This window comes from Tenrec ecaudatus, chromosome 10 (genome assembly GCF_050624435.1).
Source record: "Tenrec ecaudatus isolate mTenEca1 chromosome 10, mTenEca1.hap1, whole genome shotgun sequence".
Lineage (NCBI taxonomy): Eukaryota > Metazoa > Chordata > Mammalia > Afrosoricida > Tenrecidae > Tenrec > Tenrec ecaudatus.
Window position 1 is genome coordinate 74,078,164 of NC_134539.1, and position 18,936 is coordinate 74,097,099.

At 37.8% G+C, this 18,936-nt stretch overlaps 1 protein-coding gene across 5 annotated transcripts in view; it reads left to right on the plus strand.

Annotated features, from left to right (window-relative positions):
* Positions 1 to 18,936, plus strand: part of TSC1 (TSC complex subunit 1) — an 81,591-nt gene that overhangs the window by 10,380 nt on the left and 52,275 nt on the right. For all 5 annotated transcript variants that reach the window (XM_075560578.1, XM_075560577.1, XM_075560579.1 and 2 more), the window contains exon 2: positions 3,991 to 4,053. The gene's annotated coding sequence lies outside the window, so the exon portion shown is untranslated. The remainder of the gene's footprint in view (positions 1 to 3,990; positions 4,054 to 18,936) is intronic.

An 18,936-nucleotide genomic window follows, 5' to 3' on the forward strand; every position in this document is an offset into this window, starting at 1 on the left:
AAAAAAGATACAGTGTCTGGGGTCTTAAAGGCTTGAAGATAAACAAGTGGCAGTCTAGCTGAGAAGCAACAAAGCCCACATGGAAGAAGCACACCAGCCTGTGCGGGGTAGATGGGATCAGGTATCAGGCATCAAAGTACTAAAAATCCTATCATTGTGAATGAGGGGGAGTGTGGAGTGGAGACCCAAAATCCATCTGTAGGCAACTGAACATTATCTTACAGAAGGGTCTCAGGGAGGAGACCTGCCGGTCAGGGTGCAGTGTAGCAATGATGAAACATACAACTTTCCTCTAGTTCCTAAATGCTCCCCCGCATTATTATGATCCCAATTCTACCTTACAAATCTGGCTAGACCCGAGGGTATACACTGGTACAGCTAGGAACTGGAAACACAGGGAATCCAGGAAAGATAAACCCGTCAGGACCAGTGGTGAGAGTGGCGATACCCGGAGGGTAGAGAGGGAAAGTGGGGTAGAAAGGGAGAACCAATTACAAGACCTACATATAACCCCTTCCCGGGACACATAAAACAGAAAAGTGGATGAAGGGAGACATTGGACAGTATAAGACATGACAAAATAATTTATAAATTATCAAGGGTTCATGAGAGAGGGGGGCAGGGAAGGGTACAGAATGAGCTGATACCAAGGGCTCAAGTTGAAAGCAAATGTTTTGAGAATGATGAGGGTAATAAATGTACAAATGTGCTTGACACAATGAATATATGGATTGTGAAAAGAGTTGTAAAAGCCCCTAATAAAATGATTTAAAGAAAATAGTATTGGAAGAAGAAAGGAGAAAAAAAAAGGACACATGAGCAAGTAGTTGCTAATTTATATTAGGATTGTATTCTGACTACTCTGTCATGAGTCAGTTCTGACATCAAATGCTTCTTTCTTTTGCTGTTTAGTTTTCACTATTATTGCCTTTTATTATCAGCATCTCCATAAAGCTAATCTTTATCTGTCTTCAGGGGTTAAAATATTACATACAAGCTTACAGCTACGTTTTTATAATTATATTTACTAAAAGCAGATACAAACATTTACTGTGAAGATGAGAGTTGGACGACATTGGCATATTTTCAGTTGCTGCAATAATAATTATGGTTCCTCTGGACTGTCCAAAGCAATGGAAATGGTGTTTTCAGTTAGAAAATTAGCATTGTCCAGCTCAAGACCTTAAATTTAAGATGCTTTGCTATGGATGATCCTTTTCTCCATATATTTTACAGTAATGTGTCACTGCTTCTTGGAACTGTCTATAGGATTTACCAAAGCAATTGGGCACATGCTTTCAATAGCTATAAGGGTCCCTATGAAATGAAATTAACTTGTATTACAATGAGTGTGGGTGTTTTTGGACAGTAAATTATAAGATTGATTATCTGCAAGTGGACATCTGAGAATGATAACATGACCAAATTATATATGTTACAATATTACATGTAGTACATCTTACTCATTATAGATGTCCAAGAAAAAAAGATAAGTGAAAAAATAAATAAGTGTAGCTATTTGTAGAACTGGAATATACTGTAAGTCAGGGACTACCTGATTTGAAATGAGTAATATGAGATAATCTGGGCACAAAGTAGAATAGAAATGGGGGAAATTAGAGAAGTAGTGTTATCAGGTGACCTGTTCTGGGCCACCCGCACGCACATTGCTATATTTGAGCCAATTGTCGCAATCCCCGTGTCAGTCCTGGTCTCGGGTCTTCCCCTTTTTTGCTCACCTTCTCCCATAGCAGGTGTGATACACTTCTTCAGGCTGCTTCCTCCCTCGAACATGCCAGAAGTACTTACAACAGAGTATTGCCATCTTTGCTTTTCAGGAGCATTCTGGCTGCATTTCTTCCAGCACGGGTTTCTTTGTTTCTCTGACAGTTCCTGGCAACACCAAAGGAGCCCTAGTGGCATAGTGGATTATGCAAAACACTGTTAACTGCTAAATCAGCAGTTTGAACCCCTCAGCAGCTCTGTGGGAAAAGTGAGGCTTTTTTGTCCTCGTAAAGATTTACAGTCTCTGAAACTCTAGGGAGCAGTTCTATTCCCCTTAACTTTACTAAAGGGTGACTGACTGAGAATGACTCAGTGGCAGTGGGTTTTTGTCTTCTGCCACCACCATAATTCAAATACATTCTTTGGTCTGCCTTAATCATTGTTCAGTTTGCAAATGCATCTAAGGTGACTGAAGAAACTAGGGCTTGGGTCAGGCACATCTTAGTTTTCAAGGTGACATCTCTCTCTTTTTTTTTAACACTAGGAAGTAGATTTTCCTAATACAATCAGTAATTTGGTTTCTTGATAGCTGATTCCAGCAGCATTAGTTGTGGATCCAAGTAAATTGAAATCTTTGAGAGCTTCAGTCTTTGTCCATTTATCATGAGGTTGTCTATTGTTTACGTATGGTGATATTTTCTGTTGCTCCATTTGTGAGGATTTTTTGTTTCATTGAGTTATAAGCCATACTAAAGGCTTCAGTCTCTAATCTTCAAGAGGAAGTGCTTTATAAAAGCCACTTTCACTCTAAGTAAGGTCGTAGCGTCGGAAGACACAGCAATATTCTTCATGTAGTCCATCTTCCCAGATTATTTGCTCAGCTTAAGGACTGACTTAAGTATGGTGAAAAGATGCTGCCTTTATACACTTGATTAAAAAAATGAAGTATCCCCTTGTTATGTTCAAATTATTGTCTCTTAGGCTATGTATGGGTTCTGCTTGAGTACAGCGAAGTGATTTAGGATTCCGTTTTTTATGTTATCCATGATATGTTATGACCCAGACAGTTGAATGGGTCTGCATAGCCAAAAGAAACACAAGTGAATGTCTGTGGTATTTTGTTCTTGGACATAGAGTAATTGAAACAAATGGAAGAAATAATGAAGGAAAAGAGCTGAACAGAAGATCTCAAAGGGCAGCTTGAGAAGACAAAGAATCATAATGAAATAGAGAAATGTAGCTGTACTCAGATATTTTATGCTTGCCACATAGGAGGGTTAGAATTGGGTTGTACTGTTTTGAAGGTTTTGCACATTTTTAATAAAAAAAAACCTTTAACTTATTCAGTCAGCAAGTGCCAGACACTGTGGCTAGTGATGTAGTCAGTACTGAACAAGCTACAGTCTACCCCTATTCGCATGAGGGAGACATGTTCAGTAACTAATTGCACTTATTTAATTGGGTTATGGCAAGTAACACAAAGATATAGCTGCTAAGAAGATATAACAGGGGACCTGACCTAGTCTGAGAAGTGGGGTGGGCGGCCCAGAAAGACTTTTCTGATGAAGTGAATGTTTAAACTGAGATTTTTAAGCATGAAGATCTAGCTTGGAAGGGGGCAAAGGCACATGGGCAACTTGTTCATCATTCTAGAGTGGTAAGGAGTGTTGCTTGGCCATTAATGTAAAGGCTAATGGGGTAGGGTAATAGCGAAGGAGCGAATGTGTGGTTTGTGATAAGCCTATGTGGGACTTCTCAGTACTCTGTGTCTTTTACTGTTACTACTGTTGGGGACCAGACAACATGTCCTACCTCTCAGAACTCTTGGAATAATTAATCTGTGATGTAGGGTGCACCTTCTTGCTTACCCCTCACATTGCCTTATAGGTTGATGCTGTTGTTGTTCTCACTTTTCAGATGACGTAACAGACACTTAGATGGCCAAGGCTAAAGACAGTCAAAAGGTATCCAAAAGGCCTAGGATTCAAGGAAGAACTCTTTAGTTCTAGAGTCTGTCTGTCCATATGCTTACAGCAACATTATAGCAGGACCAACAAAGGTGATAAGTTCAGCACAATATAAAGAAATGTCTAGCTGTTCGGAAATGTAGCTGGAAAGTGTTCTTTCCGTTGGAAACCAGATGGCTGCCTGTCAGGTGGAGTGGAAACGAGGTTGTACCCAATGAACCCTAGGTTCCTCTCTATTTGCAGCTGGGATTTCATTGTTAGAATGTGTGTGTTTATAATTTTTTTCTCTCCCCTTCAGTGATCATGAAAGACACCAGGTTGACATCACTGGAAAAGGAATTATCAATTGTCCCCAGGGCAGGTAATGTATAAACTTGGTCCAGTGGTTGATGGAAGATGGGGGGGGGGAATTTCACTAGTACGTAGATGCTTTATTGCTATTAAGGGAGTTCTCATTTATGGTTTAACTACTTGCTAGGAACTGGAACATTGATGACATGAAGTAATTAGTCAAATTGCTGGTGATTTATTAATTGCTTATTTAGTGTCTTTTATGCATTATTTATTTTATCCTTCAAAGTCACATTATTGGTGTGTCCTATTTTACTGATGAATCAGCTTCTGAGAGGTTTTGTAACTCCCCCAAGGCCTACCAGCTAGTGGGCCCATTCCTCTAGTCCAAATCATTTTGGTAGCAAAGTTTAACCTTAATTACTAAATTAAATCGATACCTGTATGTTAGGGCACGTTTTTTAGTTAGTGCCTAAATAGTGCAGTCCTGGCCACACCTTAAAAATCCACTTGGTTTTAAAAATATAAATAAAATATAGTATCTGGACTCACCCTCTTAAACTGGTCGGGAGTGGGACTTGGTCTTTAAGATTTTGTAAGCTTTCTAAGAGAGCTGAGAGTTCAACCAGGGCTGTGCTAATAAATTAGTATTTATATCTTAACAAAGCTTTATTTATGAACAATCTTAAATACTTTTTGAAGGGAGGGATACATTATATGCTAAGTGGTATTTGAAACAGTTGATTCTCCGAAGTGCTATTCTGTATCATTTATAAATAAAGACTGAATCTCTGGTACCCCGTGCATATGATTTTAGTTTTAATGACCTAGACACACAATCACTAAGCTGTCGTTCTGAGTTTATCAGCAGGTCAACAGGACGCCAAATGCAGTAGAATTGTGTCTCCGTGGGAGGAGTGTGTAGGAAAGAGGGAGGTTTGTTTGGTTTGCTGTCTTTATATCCAGACAACTGGTGATTCATTTAATTAGTAGACATTCCTCATCATTTGTCTACTTCATCTTGTGTGAGAAATTGTGAAACAAGATAGAGATTTTTGCTTTAAAGGTTGATATCTGTTCGTAGCCATAGACTTATAGTTCGTCTAGCAAGAAGGTGGAGTAGGTTTTCTCTTAGACAAGTATAGGGAGGTTTCCCAAGAAGTCTGAATATGAATTCATATCAATGTCAAATAGTCAAGTGTTTAAATGCTTGAGGAAGTGTTTACCATCCTAAGATGTAAATCTGGGATACAAGAATAAATCACAAATGTTATTAAACATTTTCATTAATTGTAATTACATTACAGTTTAGGAATTAGATTTTTAAAAATTGACATTTTAGTACAGGAAAACACTTTGTCAGCACTGTTACCTGTTCATCTGTTCCTGTGGTCACATCGACATACATGATACCAAATAGACCCATCTTAAATGGGCACATTTATTTATTTTAAAAATAATTTTATCGAAGGCTCTTATCACAATCCCTACATCCATCCATTGTGTCAATCACATTTGTACATATGTTGCCATCATTTTCAAAACATTTTCTTTCTCCTTGAGCCCTTAGTATCAGCTCCTCTTTTTTTCCTCTTTACTCCCTCATGAACCTGTTATAATTTATAAATTATTATTTGTTTCATGTCTTACACCTACTGCTGTCTCCCTTCACCCATTTTTCTGTTGTTCTTAAATTGGCACATTTAATCCTATCACTAACCCTTTTGGAGAGAGCAAAATGTAATTCAGACAGTTGTTAGATTGTTTTCTAGAAAGAATCTTACACTTGTGATTCACAGCTCCGACCACCTCAAAGATCCTTTCTTTGTCTTCAGTTAGAAAGTTCTTGGCAACTGTTATTGTTTGAATTGTGTCTCCCCCAAAATAGGTGCTGTAAATCCTAACCTTTATGTTGTTTGTGATTATAATCCTATTTGGGAGTGGTGGTTTGTCTTTGTTATGTCAATGATCCAGGATTCGTGAAGAGAGGCATTAGAGCGAAACCTCCCCCTAGAGTTGTCACCCTGACGTTAGATTTCTAACCTCTTAAACTGTTAAGAAAATAAATTTCAGTTTGTTGAAGTCACTCATCTGTGTTATTTCTATGATATTTAAGACAGAAATTAGTATCAGATCTGGGGTGCTGCTCTAACAAATACCTAAAATGTGGAAGTAGTTTTGGAATTGAGTAATGGGTCTAAAGATTGCAAGAGTTTTAAGGTGCCTAATACAAGCCTAGATTGCCTTGAAGAGGTTATTGGTAGAATTATGGCAATTTTGGCAGTTCAGAGACATTTCTGGTGGGCTCAGGAAGAAATGCGAAGAGCTATAGAGAAAGTCTCTCTCATTTTTGAAAATACCTAGGGTGGCAGCAACAGAATGTTGCTACAAATGTGGATATTAAACGTGCTTTTTATGTAGTGGCAAAGAACTTGTCTGAGTTATAATCTTTGATGGGAGGCATAATTTATTAGTGATGAACTTGAATCTTTTAGATTTTTCTCCTTCCCACTTATCTGAAAGAAGTGAACTTAAAAATGAACTGTGTAAAATGAAAACAAAAGTTTTAAAAGACGTAAAAATTTGTTGTATAAAGTAAGGAGAGTGTATCATTGAATTTATACTTAGGATGTGGCTTCATAATCATTTGTTAAAGGTGTTAAGCCTGTGGCTGATATATTTAACCAAGGACCACAGCAAAAACCCGTTAGCTTAGATTGAATGGGCAAACAGGATGAAAAGGAAACACATCAAAGGAGCTACATCTGCTGCCCTCCCAGAAAAGAAGATCCCTGGAGCAGCTTGGTGAACAGCAGAATTATTGGAAGGAATACTAGAGGTGGCCCTCTATTGGTCTCAAAGAAAAGGGCTATGGTGTCCTGCATCTCAAAGGAAGGGGTCACACACTGCCTCCCAAGTTTCAAAGACTTGTATCTTTGCCACCTTGGTTCTGGATTATGGAAGAGCCATTATCTGCATCAGGGAGATGGGACCGCTGGCCAAAGTGAAGGGTCAGGCTAGCATGCTCAAGGGGCCAAATGTGACCTGTCAGGGCTGAGGGGGTGGGGTTACCACTCATGTGGACTAAGAGAGTGGGGCTGCCCAAGTCAAGGGAGCAGGGTTTTCAACCCTTTGGGTTGGAAGATAGAACTGAACTTGAGGGGAGTCCTCTTAGTATGCAGAGTGCCTGGTCAACAATGAGGGTTTGGAGGGCAGCACCATGGCCCAGTTGGTCTCAAGAGACGAGATATTTTTTCTTAAGCCTCGAGAGCTAATGTAAATTATTCTGATGGTTTTGGGACTTGCTTGGTATCCATTATTCTTTTTCCCTCTGTACATTCATTCTCACTTTTGTAATCAAAATGACTATTTATGCTTATTCCACCATTGTACTTTAGAAACAGATAATTTACAATTTCACAGATTTCACAGGTTAACAGATAAAGGAACATTTTGCCTCATGATGGAATATGTCTAAAGTTTCCCCATATTTAATTTAGGTGATTCAGAAGTGAAGATCTTGGACGTAGAGTTCTTGGAGACTTTTGAGATTGTATGATAGGGAAAATGGGTTTTGCATGTGGGAAGGAAATGAATTTTGGAGAGCCAAAGGGTGGAATGTTATGGATTTAATTTTGTCCCCCTAAAATTTGTATTGTAAATCCTGATTTCTATGCCTGTGGTATAGCCCAATTGGGGATGGACTGTCTTTATTATGGTAATGAGCCAGGACTAGGGATGAGTCTAAGAGAATCCCTTGAGAAATAAAAGAGGTTATAGAAACAGATCTGGGAAGAGAGAGGCCAAGTCACATAAAGATAGTCCAGGAGCTGAAACTCAGACAAGCCCTTTTCTCCAGAGGCAAGAGAGAGAAAGCCGCCTTCTGGAACAAGCACCAGGATTAGTATTTAGCCTCGTAAATTGTCAGTGCATAACTTCGTGTGTTCAAGCCATCTGTCTGGTATTCTGTTTTAGCAGCACTAGGTAATGAAGACAGCAATTGATATCGATATTTTTACAGGCTTTTTGTTTAAATCTTTGGCTTCCATGAGCTCAAAACTAATAAAGGAATTGCTTTCTTTTCTTTTTTAAAAAAATTTTAATTTATTTTATTTTTAAAAAGCATTTTATTAGGGACTCATACAACTCTTATCACAAACCATACATACATCAATTGTATAAAGCACATCTGTACATTCTTTGCCCTCATCATTTTCAGGAATTGCTTTCTTTTTTTTTTTTCCCCTCTGGAATTGCTTTCTTAAAGTATTTTTATAAAGTCCATTTTGAAATTTAGTTAGTATAAAATAATGTTTGAGTGTTCATTTTTTTTCTTACAATTGCTTTGCTTTCTCCGTGGATGGTTTACCATAGCTTTTTTTACTGTGATTTTAGAATTTTTTTGCCTCAAAAATTGATGTGACAAGGTTGGTGTTTTTCAAATTTATTTTCTTAAGATATGAAGTATTCCCAAATAGGACCTTTCATTGAAAGACTGCAGATTAAATAACATTCTTAAAAGTTACTTGATAAAAAAAAAGTTACTTGATTTATAATAAAAGCTGCAGACAACCAATTTTATGAAAGTTAGAATTAAGATAAAACTTATTTTTGTTATTTAGTCATGAGTTATTTGACATTTAAAAACATTGGCTCAAATAGCACATGCTATTATTTGAAAATGTAATCTAGTTAATATACTTTTAATATTCACATTCTTAATATTCTTTGTAAGTTCTCAACTGCTTTGAACATATAAATCACAATCGTTATTAAAGCTATTGCTGCTAAAGTAATACATGTATACTTGGACTCATGGAATTTTAGCATATAATGCTTAAAAAGAGATTTTTACTTGGATGTTGCATCTAGAATGTTTCTTCCATTATTTGAAAGTGAATATCTTGTCCACATTGCTGATGTCTTGTAGATTAGGTATAACGGTCGTAACTACATGAGCTAAATCTACATTTACTGTACATACACACAAATTGCTGAAGTCTACAGTTGACTACTCAACTTTATAAAAATAAGGGCCAACACCAGAAAGTAGATTTTGGCACAGTATAGAGCTAAAAGTTGTCTTTAAATTCTTATTTTCTATGCTAATTGAGATCATACAAAGTATCCTTTTTGATAAAATGTGATTGTCAATTTCTCATGAATTCAAAGTTCCTTGTGAATTGGAAAGTGTACAGTGACAAACATCTCTTCCTTCCCCAGTGAAATCTGATTATTAATGTCAAATACTAGGAATATTGGAAAGATTACTGAAATTAATGTGACTTTTCTTTGTGTGAACTATGCCAAATCCTCTGTTGTTATTAGATGCCGTCAAGTTAATTCCACTTCTTGGCAGCCTTAACCCTGTGTACAACAGAATGAAGCACTGCTCAGGCCTGGGCTTTTCTCACAAGTATTGTCATGTTTGAACATAGGGTTGCAGCCAAGAGTGCCTCATTTTGATCAGTCACGTCACTTAATGCCATTGAATTGATTGCAACTCCTAGCGACCTCATAGTACAGCTTAGAGCTGCCCCAGTGGGTTTCCAAGGATAACTCTTTATGGGAGTAGAACGCCTTATCTTCTTTACTTTTGGTAGGGAGACAATAATCGAAAGATATTCTATGGTTAAATGTGTGCAGGCACGTTCTAAGTACTTTTATACATTCTGGCAGTCTCATTTAATCTTCATAACAGCCTAGGAGTTAGGTCTTTTTCTTGTCCCCATTTCAAACTAAGTTAAATGAGATAGCCTAGCAGAGGTTACTCATGTAGTAGGTTGTGGAGACAGGGTGGACACTTTAGGCAGTCAGAGTCTGTTACTTTTCTTAAGAGATGAGTTCAAAGGATGAAGCCCAAGTTTTGTGGAGTGGTGGAAGAAAGAAAGGATGTATTTAGGCTTTGCATGACTAGGAAATGAGGTACATCGGGAATGAGATCAGTTTTGCGTAAAATTGGATGTGCTTGGTCTGCCCTTCACCTGCCATGTGACAAAGTGAGCTACCTTCCTCATCTTTGGTGATATTTGCTCCACCAGTGTTGGCTTGGATACAAAATTCAGTGGTAAGTATTGAATGGAAAGAACATGGTGAATGTGCATTGACAATACTTCATTGTAATTTCCATGACTTTTGGTGTCAGTGGACATGTTCTTTACCTCTTGTTACCTAGGTTTAGTTCTTATTTTTAAGACCCAGGTAGAAGTGACTTCGGTCATTAGTGTGACTCTTGATAAATTGGAAGAACTTGAGGACGATGTTGACAAAGTGAATTAACTGTTCAGGAAAAGATGTTTTGGGATTTATTGAGTTTTTCCCTAGCTGTAGTTTTAGTAATAAAGCTTTATGAATGACATCTAAGGGCTTTGTAATTGCTTCCCTTTGATGCTGATCATGTTATTTTATATGTATCTTTCTAACATCGGCATTAGGTGTTAGATATAGTAGGTCCTGTTTTAAGTTCTGAGGCTATGGCATTTGAAATGACAGACAAGATCTCTCCTGGAGTTCACTTTCTGCTCAAGGAAGATAATGAACAAGATAAACAAACAAACAAACAAGAATTTTAATTGGTTATAAGAGCTGTAACAAATGGAATTATTGATGAAGTAGAAGCTTACTTGTGATGCTTTTGATTGAACAGCCAGGGAAGCCTCCCAATCAACAGAGCCTGAAGAAACAGTCATACCAGGATCCAGGAAAGGGTATTCCAGGCACAGAGGGAACGGAAAATACAAAAGCCTGGAGTGAAAACCAGTTTTGTTGTATTTGCAGTGAGCAAAACACAGCAGAAAAACAAAGAGGCGGAGTGGCCAGGGAGTTAAACAATTGCCCTGTACAGGCGTTCTTGTGAGTCTGGCTCTTATTAGCACTGTGGGAAGCTGCTAGATGATTTTAAACAAGGGAGTGATAAATCCTGATTTCCATATTTAAAAGTCTCTGGTGTGGCTATTTGGTGGTGAATTAATTATATAGGAGCAGGAACAAGTTGGGAGAGGAGTGAGGGATGCTCATCGCTGATCTGATTGAAAGGTATGGACTAGGGCTGTAGTTAGTGGGTAGCAAAATGAATGAGGTTGCTGGGGGCAAGGTAGAAAAATCTAGAATATCCTTAGATGTTTATCTTAAGCTAAGAGGCTGCTGGCACTGATTTTTACTGAGATCCAGAAGACTAGTCAAACAATAGGTTTGGGGCTGGGGAGTGGCTGTTGAGAAAATTCAAGTCAGACTCTTTAATATGAAAAGTGTCATCGGAAAAAAAAAGTGTCATCAATAGCACTGTATTGTTGTATGCAGCCACTAAAGATGATAGTATAAGCTAAGTGGAATGCCGCTTGGGATTCAGAAAACATACTAACCAAGGTGTTGTCTTGGGATGTATCCTGTATTCCATTATATACTCGAATCCTTCCAAAATGGTAGTATCTCACTAGAGATAAGTAGATGGTTCAGTGTATCTGGGGTGCTGACCTAAAAGACTGTAAGAAATATGCTTATGATATATACACCTCACACACCACCACTTTCTCTGAGTCCCTCCCAAACTGGTCACCTCCTTTCTTTGTCCACCCAATGAACTCTATCTATCTATCTATCTATCTATCTATCTATCTATCTATCTATCTATCTATCATCTATCTTTTAAACTAGAGCATAGGAGGGAGTACTAAAAAAAAGCTGGAAAAAGCTTTGCTGGGTGTAGTTTTGAGCAACTCACTCTGAGTTGTTAGTGCACCCAGTGGCATCACCTAGGAAGGTTCTCTCTGGTCACAGTGAATTTTTTTGTAAAATCAGTTTTACTTGAACCTCGTTTTTTGTAATGGCTGATTTAAGAGAACAGCAGGTGGTTGTGAAATTTTCCTACTCAGGAAAAATGCCGCAGAAACTGTTGTGATGTTGAACTCAGCTTACTAGGGTAGCACTATGGGAAAAATTCATGTGTATGAGTGTTTTTCTATTTTTGATCCATAGTAGTACATTTGGAGTTAATTCCACCATGTCAGACTGTTAATCAAGCTTTCTATTTAGAGGTTCTGAAAAAATAGTGTATCTATAGGACAAAAAGGCCTGATTTGTGCCAGAGGGGGGACTGGTTTTTGCCACCACGACAATGCACCTCCTTATTGCAGCCATCTCAGTGCACCAGTCTTTGGCAAAAACAGCATGCCTCTCTTGCCCCATGTATCTTACTCACCTGACCTCATCCCGTGTGACTTTTTGTTTCCTTGAATGAAGAGGGACACGGGGAAAAAAAGCCCAGCTATTTCACAACTTAGAAAAAGTGAAGAAACAAGGGAGTTGCTGTCAGTCATCCAAACAGATGAGTTTGAAAGTGTTTTCAAGAATGCAGTCACAGATTTGATAAGTGTATTAAGTGTAGTGGAGAGTACTTTGAAGCTGAAAAGCTTGTTTTGTAAAAAAAAAAAAATTAAATACATAGCTTTGGAAAAAAATAAGTTGTTTTTGTACTCCCTCGTATATTATTCTTATTGCATTTGAAGAATTCTTCTCCATTGAGTAAGTCTTCCTCTGTAATAAGTGCTCTGTACCTAGTGCACCCTCAAGAGATATTTGAATGAGTGTGAAAAGGAAATATTTTCCAATTATGGGACTGATTGCAAAAGCTTTTGATTTTACTCTCGTGAGCTTTTGGGGATTTTTTATTTTTAAGCTTGTACTTGAATCCCATATGAAGATTAATATTTTTTCTGAGGTTTAAAAATGACCAAAAGCTCAAATTTTAGAGATAGAGAGAAAAGCTGTTGTCAAGGGTATTCTGTTATTCATAATGAAAACTAATTTTGCCTTCTACACAACACTTAGGAAGAGCAGGTTATAGAAACCAGACTTTTATGCTGAAACAAAATTTACAAACTGAAGAACAAGCTAGGGAGCCCGTCAGTTAGCCCTGACTGTCAGTAGCCAAGTGGACTGGATGGATGCCATCTTTGTTTAGAATGTAGCCCATGTCATTCTGTGCTGTGGGCCTGCCTGCATTTGGAGGACCAGCTTTGACAATATTATCATGTGATTGCATGATAGACTAGCTCACAGTCTCACTAGACTGAGACTAGGTAAGTAATACTCTTATTGGAGAAAAACACAGACAAGGACAAAATATCTTTAAATTCATATGTTGTATTCTTTATCAGTAAATAGGAATAATTTGTGATTTACCTCAAGTAGCAGTGAATGTGGGAACTAACTGGATAAATATGCTATTAAGTCATTTGGAAAGTTGTGATCCAAAGGTTTTTAAATTAGTATTTATTAGTACAGTGCTATTCAGTGAGTTTCTCTGCTTCAAGTGTAAGTGCTTTACACGCATTATCTCATTTAATTCTACAATGAATAATGAACTCTGATAGGATGTTGTCATCTTTATGTTTAATTTAATACAGTTTACAAGAAAGTGAAATTGTTTCTATTTTAATTTTTAAACTCATTTACAACAGAATCTTATCAGTTGTGGTCTCACATTTCTGAGCCCTTTGAAATAGGTTTCCTTTGTGATGTCCCTTTACATTTCAGATGTATTAGGTTTGTACCAGAAACTTCATACATTATGATCTGATATCAAAACATTTTAATTGATTTTTCTGGCTAGTTACCAAGAGCCAAATCAGTAAATGTTGTTGTTAGTTTCTATTGAATCAGTTCCAACTCATGATGACTGCATGTGTGCAGAGTAGATTTTCAAGGCTGACCTTTTGGAAGCAGATTGCCAGGCCTGTTGTCCGATGTTCCTCTGGGTGGTTTCAGACCAACCTTCCAGCTAATAGTTGATCACCCAGTTATGTGCACCAATGGATATTACACGATAGTAGTGAGAAGAGGGCTTAGATTATAGTGAGCTAAGGTCCAGCAATTTCTGGGGAACTTATTAATTTGAGTTTGATATCCTTACAGAAGAATAATGCCTTAGATGCCTCCCCCAATATTTAAAATTTCTCAAACATAAAGAAGAGTTGAAAGTATTTTATAGTAGACCTCCATAATAATCACAACCCAGATTTTATCATTAATGTGTTAACTATACTTGCATTTTTTAAGATGTTTGTTTTTTTCTTCTCTTTATCCTTCCATCAATCCATTTTTGTTGTTATAAGTGTGTGTATGTGTGTGTGTATAAACATTTGATGTTTCAACAATTTTTAACAAACATGCTCGGTTTAATTAAATTCCTTATGTTGTACAACCATAAGAACATGTTTACAGATTTTTTTTATCACCCTTAAAATCTCCATGCCTCCTAAGCAGTGACTTCCTCTTTCCCTTTGCTAGTAATAAACTTTAGTTCTTTTGTACATTTGAGATCTTTTATCTAAGTGGGATCATATAATATTTATCTTTTTTTGCTCGGTAGCCATATTTTTCTTTAGCATAGTTTCTCAAGCAGAATATGTATGTCACATATATGAAGAGGCTTCAATAAGTTGGCAGAAAAATAGAATTGAAAGATACTAGAATTTTCCCACAAATTCTTTGAAGTCTTAAATATGACTTGTCTGAGGATGCTTGTTGAAAATGGAAATTTTGAACCTAAAATTCACTCTGGGTGGAACAAGAAAATTGCATTTTCTATAAGCAGCCCAGATGTAATTTTGGTAAACAGTATAGCTTGAGAACTATTTTAGCTTACTAAAAGAAAAGCCAATAGAAGATGGGGCTAAAATTTAATGAAGCTATGAATGACAACCATTGGCCTGGGTGTTAAATCACCTAATTGTGCTCTATCATGTAACCTTGGCACAATCATCCTTTTGGATTTCTAAGTTCTCTTTTATTAAAAAAGGATACTTCCCAGAGTTGCTATGAAGTTCAAAGCCTTAAGTTAGCGTTGTGTTACATTTGGAGTCAGGCAGGTCTGGGTTCACATTTTCAGTTTTTATCCCCTGATTTACCTCTACGCTTATGATCCTGAACAAACGGCTGGGTGTCTGTTGTCCATCCCTGTGTTACCAATCGTGGTCTCAACTTGTCATGGCTGAGAAACAAAAACAGGCTGACTTTGGTTCATCAAGCAAGGAACAAATGAGGACTGGAATCGCCAAGGCAAGCTCCTGAAAAAAGGAGATTTACATTTTAATACCAGGAAGTAAATTGAGGGGATTATGAAAATGTAACATTTCTAAGGAATGGTCATAGATCTGCTTTGAGGTAGGGTTATGGTTCATGACCAGGAAATAGCTTGTTAGACTCTTCCCATTCAGATGTCTTCTGAGTTGGTCTGATCGTGTTTTTCCAGCAACTTTTGGCTCCTTGACCAAACTGCTTTTTATTCCAGGGTGACTTGATAGTTGTGTCTGTTCTTTCTGTACAGGGTTAGTGGTCCAGATCTGATCAGAAATACTCAATTGTTGTGATCGGATAAAGGGCCCCAAAGAGACAGGTTACTAGGAAGGAAAGTGTAGGTTAGTGATGGGCAATATAAGATTATATATATATATATATATATATATATATATATATATATATTTTATATTTCAACATCGCTCTGACATCTCTTTATGTCTTAAGGGTAGGGTCATTAGACAAACTGGAGTTTACAGCATTACACAAGACTGAACAAGTTAGAGAATGGTTAAGTGAGTAACATGGAAAAGCGATGGGGATCATTCTTCAGTACCTACTTTCAGTTGGATGAGAGCGTCAGTCTGAATTTGGCTCTGAACTCACAAGTTTGGAAGGGAGGAGGAATGGACTGATAACCCTTGGGAGCATCATTTTTTTTTTTTTTGAAGAAGGGAGCATCATTTTTAAGTTAAACTAATATCTAGAAGATACAGATTTACCAACCAAAATAAAAATACAAGGTCTCAAAAGGAAAATAATAATATGATTCCTACTGATCCTATCAGAGGAGAGACAGGCAAATGCATGCAGATCTGATTAAACAGTACTCTTATATCTTGATTTATCTTTTCTTGATTAAATTTGTGTAGCCAGTCAGCTGAATACTACATGTTCTATACAGAGAAAAGAGACTTCAAATTGAAGTAAAGGCACATCATTAAGTCTTAAACCAGACAAAACTGACCATTTGAATGAGTGACAATTAGCAATCATAATGATGGCTAAAGAGTTACAGAAATGCAGCCACTTAAATAAGATGTGGAGAACAAAGGAAACTCACAAAACCATGATTGATAGCATATTGCTACATCATAATGACAGGATTACAGAAGAGGGAACAGAAGTTACATACAATCTTCTAGATCGAAACGTTTGTAAGTTTGGTTCCAGGCTCTCAAAACAAGGTAGGAAGGGTAATAGGGCTGTTTGGGTCTACCCCAAATGTCATCAAGGGGATGCCCAGGCCAAGTCCCCAAGGGCTAGACTGCTCTTCCCTGGGCTAGCTAGGACGTGATCGCAATCTATTTTCAAGCACATGCTTGAGGACAAAGCTTGTCACATTGTGCAATGATCAGAATTCAATGGAGACTCAGAATAGATTTACGGCTTCCACTGTATACTGTGAACTATTCTTCCGCAAACTGAATTTAGAGCTCAGAATTAAAGCTCTTAATACATCCCCTCCTCTGACCATGGATTTTATTTAAAATCCTTTGTTGACACTTAGGCTGGCATGCTTCTCCCATCTGTACTAGCTGCCACCTTCCTTAGTGATCACCTTAAGAGGGTAAATATTGAGCAGGATCACATCCTAAGAACTGATGATTCTTAAAAAAAAATGAGAACACTATTATTAATAGATATTAAAAAATGATGATTCTTATATTAGGACTTGGGTTTTAAGATTTGAGATAAAATTCCATTTATAGAATATACTTTGTTCATATATCTGTGGTCTGATTCATAGGCAGCATATTAACTTTCTCAGAAATAATAGTTACCTCCATGTAAAGCTGGATAATTCTAATCAGAATGGCATTATTACTGTGGTCACAGCAAAACTTTTTGGCTAAAATATATAGAATGGTTCACTCAATTCAGGTAGCCTGAAAGCATGAGGTCTGGATTACTAAAGACAGAAAAATAAATTCAGTTAAAAATATGATTACCAAAATAATACAGGCTGAGCCTTCCCATTGTGGGAGTGGTCTACATAAGAGACCCATGGGGTAAACTGTCCTTGTCAGTTTATTCACTAAAAGATGTAAAGTCACCCTCCTAGAAACAGGGTTACCCTCACCTATTCTCCCCTTCTCTGGGTCTTTAATTTACGTAGAAATTCACTAATTACCATGGTGGGAGTGTCTTATCTAATTAGGGTAGTTGCAGGGCAGGGCAGAGATATCTTGGGGGAGTCTATTTGGTTCCTCCTTCTTAAAAACAGCAACAACGAAAACAAGCTAAAGCAAGACATTCTCAGTTTTAAGATAGGTAACACAGGAAGGGGAGGAAATGACAGTTTAGTTCCCAGCATTCAACAGGCACATCATAACCTTGTCTGGTAGACTAAATAATTACTAACCTGCTCTAAACCTACATAGCTAGTCTGATGTTCTTGTTTAGAGGTCAACTCTAAACATGCTGACTTTTTTCAATACAGAACAGTGCCCATAGGAAATGGTCTACAACTTTTTATTCAATTAAAAATGGCTCGTAGGCACCAGACTTTCTTTTGTTTATTTTTTCAGGCTCCAGGATTAAAAGGACATTTAGGGTCAGTGGTCCACAAGGGTTACCCTTCATGAAAGCTAGAGGTAGAACAGAAATATGAACAACAATATTAGGCCACATATCTGAAAATAACCCATAAGACTAAGAACTGAAGTCTCCATTCCAAGAATAACAAGACTCATGAAGTGTTTGTCTGTACTAAAACAGTAGCACTAGCAACTACATTCTGTGAAACTTCAGGTTGTATATTTTAATAGGGACACTGAAGCACTCGTCTATTAAGACACAAAGCTCTTCCTTTGGAAACATGGAAGAAAATCTTACTGCCATTCTAATTTTTTAAAATCATTTTATTAGGGGCTCATACAACTCTTACCACAATCCATACATCATTTGTGTAAAGCACATTTGTACATTCATTGCCCTCATCATTCTCAAAACATTTGCTCTCCACCTAAGCCCCTGGCATCTGCTCCTCATTTTTCCCTTCCCTCCCGCTATCTCCTCCCTCATGAACCCTTGATAATTCATAAATTATTATTTTGTCATATCTTGCACTGTCTGAGGTCTCCCTTCACCCACATTTCTGTTGTCCATTCCTCAGGGATGTGTAGATCCTTGTGATCAGTTCCCCCTTTGCAGCTCACCCTCCCTCCTCCCTCCCAGTAACGCCACTCACACCACTCGTCCTGAAGGGATCATCTGTCCTGGATTCCCTGTGTTTCCAGTTCCTATCTGCACCAGTGTACATCCTCTGGTCTAACGAGATTTGTAAGGTAAAATTGGGATCATGATAGTTGGGGCGGGGGTGGTGGTGGTGGAGGAAGCATTTATGAACTAGAGGAAAGTTTTATGTTTCATCGTAGGTACATCGTACCCTGACTGGCTCATCTCCTCTCTGAGACCCTTTTGTAAGGGGATGTCCAATTGCCTACAGATAGGCTTTGGGTCTCCACTCTGCACTCCCCCCCTCATTGACAGTGATATGATTTTTTGTTCTGATGATGCCTGATACCTGATCCCTTTGACACGTCGTGATCGCACATGTGCTTCTTCCATGTGGACTTTGTGGCTTCTCAGCTAGATGGCCACTTGTTTCCCTTCAATTCTTTAAGACCCCAGCGCTGTATCTTTTGCTAGCCGGGCACCATCAGATTTCTTTACCACATTTGCTTATGCACCCATTTGTCTTCAGCGATCCTATCAGGGAGGTGAGTACACAATGTTATGATTTTTTTTGTTCTTTGATGCCTGATAACTGATCCCTTCTGCACCTCGTGATCACACAGACTGGTGTGCTTCTTCCATGTGGACTTTGTTGCTTCTGAACTAGTTGGCCACTTGTTTATCTTCAAGCCTTTAA